The following is a 6,000-nucleotide window of genomic DNA, read 5'->3' as shown; positions in this document are numbered from 1 at the left end:
GTGTCAGCCGGAGGGGGCCCCCCTTCAAACACTTCAGCTGCAGAAAATGTTCCAGTCGGGGATGAGGTTGCTCATACCTCTCCGATTCTGATTACCGAATCCCCGATTGCGTCGCCACGCCAAGAAGCCACCACTGAAGAACCTGCTAAGGAAGGTGGCGACGAGAACCCACTACAAGCCCCCCTGGCGCCTCTCCAAGCGGCAAACCTTCCCCTTGAGGTCACAAGGATGTGGGAACCTCTAACTGCCAAACTGAAAACCATAGCAGAGGATATCCCAGCGATTATAACCAGGGCTGTGGAAGGCTCAACCAGGAGGCTCCAAGACGACCTCTTCAACCTCAAAACCGAAAACAGCACTATGAAGGTTGAGGTGGAGAAGTTGTCCTTCAGCCTGACGCTCGCAGAAATCGAACACTCCCGAGTGGAGGATGCAATGAATACCGAGCTCAGGCTGGCGCGCAAGGAGGCTACTGACCTTCGCCGCAAAGTTCACGATCTTGCCCAAGAGAAGGTCGAGCTGGAAAGCAAAATCGTGCCTCTTCGCGCCAAGGCGATCGACCTAGAGGCTCTCATGAAAGCTGACGCCGCTAAGGTGCAAAAACTGGAGCAGAGGTCGATCGACCGAGAGAAACTACTTGGGCAAGTAGAAAAAGCGAGGGACGACGCCATGGCTGATCTCGTCGAGGCCAACAAAGAGAAGGGAAAGATGGCTGCTGAGTTGGCCCAGGCACAATCGGAATCCAAGAAGGTTATTGAAGACCTTCTCCAGGCTCAAGAGACCAACGAACAACTTAAAAAACAGGTTGAAGAGCTGGAACAGCAGAACAAAGAGCTGAAAGAGCAAACCGAAGACCTCAAGAAGCGGATTGAGGAACTTCAGGGGCAAATCGAAGCACTCAAGCTAAATTCTGCTCAGATTCTGGCTGCTGGATTCGAAGCTGCGCGGGAACAATTCGCTTTCCTATTCCCCGATCTCGATCTCAGCCTGGTGTCGCTGAACAACGAAGTAGTAGATGGAAAGGTCGTTCCTGCCGAAGACTAATCAACTCCATTTCATCTGCTACTTTTATGATTTCCCTTGTATATAACTTGTAATAAATTCATGCATATGTGCTTCTAACAGATACTTATCTCAATGACAAAGTTTGGATATTCCCTCTCCTGACTTCTTTGAGCGCTTTAACCCTCTTTGCATGTTTAACCTTGTCGGATTTAACTTAACGATTTTGCAAACACGACCTTTTGACTTAACTGCTTCGAACCACTTCAAACTCAAGTAATAATCACTTTAACCAACCTGTACTCTTAAGGCAACTAACCTTATTGTAAGAATACCTTCCAAGCAACGAACTGTAACTCAGTTATTGGCTCGAACACCGTCCCACTCGACCTGCTTCCTCAAACAAGTCTCTTAACATTCTCGCCGCTGTTTGAACTTTTCCCGATCGCCAAGAACTCTTGGTACCATTAGCTTTTCCTAGCCTCATGCTTTGGCAATCGTTTCTTTGCATGGGGCAGAGACGCCTTTAGGGATCTCTCTTTACCCTCCTGGACTTCAGAACAAAGACCGGCTGACTAGGCGTTCTCTTCGAACCTACCTTAGCCACCTTCCATACTTCTTCCACCCTCTGCGCCATACCTGAACTCGTTCGAGACGAGAAGGATTTTATCTTGCCTAAGCTCGCATGTAAGCGAGAAGGTCTTTTAACTCGCCTGAACTCGCTCAACGGCGAGAAGGACTTTATCTGGTGCCTCAACTTGCCCAGGGTGTACATCTCCTCCCCCCTGGATGCACTGAGGACCTTTTCTTTTTCTCGCCTGCACTCGCTCGACGGCGAGGAGGTCTTTAACTGGCCTTAGCTCGCACAACGGCGAGAAGGACTTTATCTGGTGCCTCAACTTGCCCAGGGTGTACATCTCCTCCCCCCTGGATGCACTGAGGACCTTTTCTTTTTCTCGCCTGCACTCGCTCGACGGCGAGGAGGTCTTTAACTGGCCTTAGCTCGCACAACGGCGAGAAGGACTTTATCTGGTGCCTCAACTTGCCCAGGGTGTACATCTCCTCCCCCCTGGATGCACTGAGGACCTTTCTCTTTCTCGCCTGCACTCGCTCGACGGCGAGGAGGTCTTTAACTTGCCTCTACATTGCCCCAGGGGTTCCATCTTCTCGCCCCCAGAAACATGGAGGACTTTTTACTCTTTCTCGCCTGCACTCGCTCGACGGCGAGGAGGTCTTTTACTTGCCTCAGGACGCGCGAGGGCGTTGAGGTCTTTCATCTGGTGCCTCCGATCGCCGAAAGACGATGAGGACTTTAAAACTTAACTGGTGCCTCCAATCGCCGAAAAACGATGAGGACTTAAAACTTTTTAGAAAGCATGCGATATATCTTTTCTCGCCTTAAATCACGTACAAGCGACAAGGTCTTTCTTCAAAACTCTTGGAAAAAAGAAAACATGCAATCTGAAAACGCCTTATACTTCAAAAACTCTTCTTTATTGGGTGGCCTCATTAAAAACCCTCCTTAGGGAAAAAAGAGTGCCCCCTTGAAACTGTTTTAACAGAGACATTGTAATATAACATTGTGTTTGTCTTTACTTACAAAGCTCTTAACTATAGTACAACTTCAGGTGTGTGGCGTTCCAGGTGCGAGGGGTCGCCCCTCCTTCCAACGTCTCTAAGCGGTAGGCTCCGTTCCCGAGCGCCTCGGTTATTCTGAACGGTCCAGTCCACTTGGGTGACAGTTTATTCTCCATCTCGTACTGGTGGGCCTTCCTCATCACCAAGTCGCCCTCTCTAAACTGCCTTGGCATCACCTTTGAGTTGTATCTTCGTTCAACCCTTCTCTTCACAGCTTCAGCTTTCAACCTCGCCTCTTCCCTGACCTCATCCAGCAGATCCAGGTTCAGCCTTCTTTCTTCATTCGAGTCTTCCTCTACGAAGTTCTGGAATCTCGGCGAGCTCTCCTGGATCTCCACCGGAATCATGGCATCACACCCATAGACCAAGCTGAACGGGGTCTCATGGGTTCCTGACTGCTCGGTGGTGTGGTACGCCCAGACTATACGGGGCACCTCCTCAGCCCAACTTCCCTTGGCTTTCTCAAGCCTTCTCTTCAAACCCCTCAACAACACCCGATTAGCTGACTCCACCTGGCCATTTGTCTGAGGGTGCTCGACGGATGCAAACACTTGTTGAATTCCCACCCCTTCGCAAAGCTTCTTCAACAGGTGGCTTGCAAACTGTGTCCCATTATCTGACACCAGGCGCTTAGGCACTCCAAACCGGCACACGATGTTCTTCCATACAAAACCTTCGATCTTGTGTGCGGTGATCTGGGCCACTGGTTCTGCTTCAATCCACTTGGTGAAATACTCAATCGCCACCACCAAGTACTTCATTTGCCTGATCGCCAGCGGGAAAGGTCCCAGGATGTCGATTCCCCAAGTGTGAAACGGCCAAGGGCTATAGATCGACTTCAACTCCTCAGGAGGCGCCTTATGCCAATCGGCGTGCTGCTGGCATTGTTTACAACATTGGGCATATTTCTTGCAATCTTCTCTCATGGATGGCCAGTAGTAGCCTGCTCGGAGAGTCCTCGCGGCCAGAGCTCGACCCCCGACGTGGCTTCTGCATATACCTTCGTGGAGCTCCGCCATGATTCTCGTGCACTTCTCGCCGTGTATACATTCCAGGAGCGGGTGAGTGAACCCAAACCTGTACAGATCGCCATCAATCAACGTGTACTTGCTGGAATTTTTCTTTACCTTCCTAGCTTCCGTCGGATCCAGCGGGAGGAGGCCATCTGCCAGGCACCGTTTGTATTGCGTTATCCAAGTGTCTGGCTCATGGGCGGCGCAGACCTGCATCACATCCACCTTCTCTCCTCGACATGCTCTAACTCTCGGCGATCTCAGAGTTTCTTGCGTCAAGGATTTATGGCTTCTCGCTGCTCTCTCCGTCGACTTGCTTATCTGAAGGACCAGGTGATCTGCTACAAATGCCCTTGGCGTCTTCAGAGTTTCTTGAATCACCGTCCTCTGCCTACCCCCCTTGCCTGAGCTGGCGAGCTTAGCAAGCAAGTCAGCTCGGGCATTCTGCTCTCGGGGCACATGTACTACTTCAAAAGAGGCAAAGGAACTCTTCAATTCCTGCACATACGCCAAGTAAGCCGCCATTTGTGGATCTTTAGCCTGGAACTCGCCGGTTACTTGCCCTGTGACTAGCAGCGAGTCACTCTTAGCCATCAGCACCCTAGCTCCCATCTCCTTGGCCAGCAAAATCCCGGCGATCAGCGCCTCATACTCTGCTTGATTGTTGCTGGCTTTGAAGGCAAACCTCAAAGATTGTTCAATCAGCACGCCGTTGGGTCCTTCCAATATGACTCCAGCACCGCTGCCCTGCTGGTTCGACGATCCATCCACCGAAAGTACCCAACGGAAATCGTCTCCTTCAACCCGCGTCGCCTCTGATGAGAGCTCAACCACGAAATCTGCAAAGATTTGCCCCTTGATCGGGCCTCGGGGCTCGTACTTAATATCAAACTCTGACAACTCTACCGCCCACTTCACCATCCTTCCCGCAACGTCGGGTTTCTTCAAGACCTTCTGGATGGGCAGGTCAGTCATCACCAGTATTGTGAAACTGTGGAAGTAGTGGCGCAACCTCCTCGCCGAAAACACCACAGCCAGCGCAGCCTTCTCCAGGGCCTGATATCTCGTTTCTGGGCCCTGCAACACCTTGCTCACGAAATAAATAGGCTTTTGAGCCTGATCTTGATCCTGGGCGAGCACCGCACTCACCGCCCTCTCAGTCACAGCAAAATACAACCTGAGAGGGATTCCCGCCAGCGGTTTGCACAGAACCGGCGGGCTCGCCAGATACTCCTTCAGTTTGACGAAAGCTTCCTCGCACTCTTTCGTCCAAACAAACTTATTATTGCGCCGCAGACATTGAAAATAGGGATGCCCCTTTTCTCCGCTAGCTGACACGAAGCGAGATAGGGCTGCCATCCGACCTGTTAGCTGCTGGACCTCTTTCACCGTAGCCGGGCTTCTCATCGCCAAGATGGCGGCACACTTGTCTGGGTTGGCTTCTATTCCTCTTTCAGTCAAGAGAAAACCCAAAAACTTTCCAGCCTCCACGCCGAAAATGCATTTCTCCGGGTTGAGCTTTAACTTGAACTTGGCGATCGTCGTGAACAATTCTTCCAAGTCTGCAACGTGCTTGCTCTTTTCCTGCGAGGTCACAACCATGTCATCGACGTAGGCTTGCACGTTCCTTCCCAGCATTGGTGCAAGTACTCGATCCATCAGCCTCTGGTATGTGGCCCCCGCGTTCTTCAGCCCAAACGGCATCACCTTATAGCAGTAGCACGACCTCTCCGTCATGAAGGTTGTTTTTTCTTCATCCATGGGATGCATCTTGATCTGATTATAGCCCGAGAAGGCATCCAGGAAACTCAGCAGCTTGCACCCTGCAGCACTATCAACCAGGGCATCAATGCTTGGTAAAGGATACGAATCCTTCGGGCAAGCTTTGTTCAGATCGGTGAAATCGACGCACATGCGCCATTTCCCGTTACTCTTCTTCACCAGTACGACATTTGCCAACCATTCAGGGTACTGGACTTCCCTGATGTGGCCTGCAGCGAGGAGTTTCTGTGTTTCGTCCCTGATCGCCTGCCTCCTCTCCTCGTTGAATTTTCTTCTCCTTTGTCGCACCGGTCTCACCATGTTGTCCATCGCCAGATGATGGCACAAGAAGTCGGGATCAATCCCGGGCATGTCCGAAGCGGACCAAGCAAATGCGTCCAGATGCCGCTCAATCACCTTGGCGATCTGGTCCTGGAGATCGACCTCCAGAGATCTTCCCAGCTTGAAGACCTTTCCTCCGATCTCCTTTTCGAGCCACTGCTCGACAGGTTTAGGCCTGGATTCTCTGGCGATCACCGCCCTGGCGATTCCCTGTTCCCTTGCTTCCTCGGGGCGATTCCGCGCC

This window comes from Phaseolus vulgaris, chromosome 1, assembly GCF_000499845.2.
Source record: "Phaseolus vulgaris cultivar G19833 chromosome 1, P. vulgaris v2.0, whole genome shotgun sequence".
NCBI classification, from domain to species: domain Eukaryota; kingdom Viridiplantae; phylum Streptophyta; class Magnoliopsida; order Fabales; family Fabaceae; genus Phaseolus; species Phaseolus vulgaris.
This window is presented reverse-complemented; position numbering follows the sequence as displayed.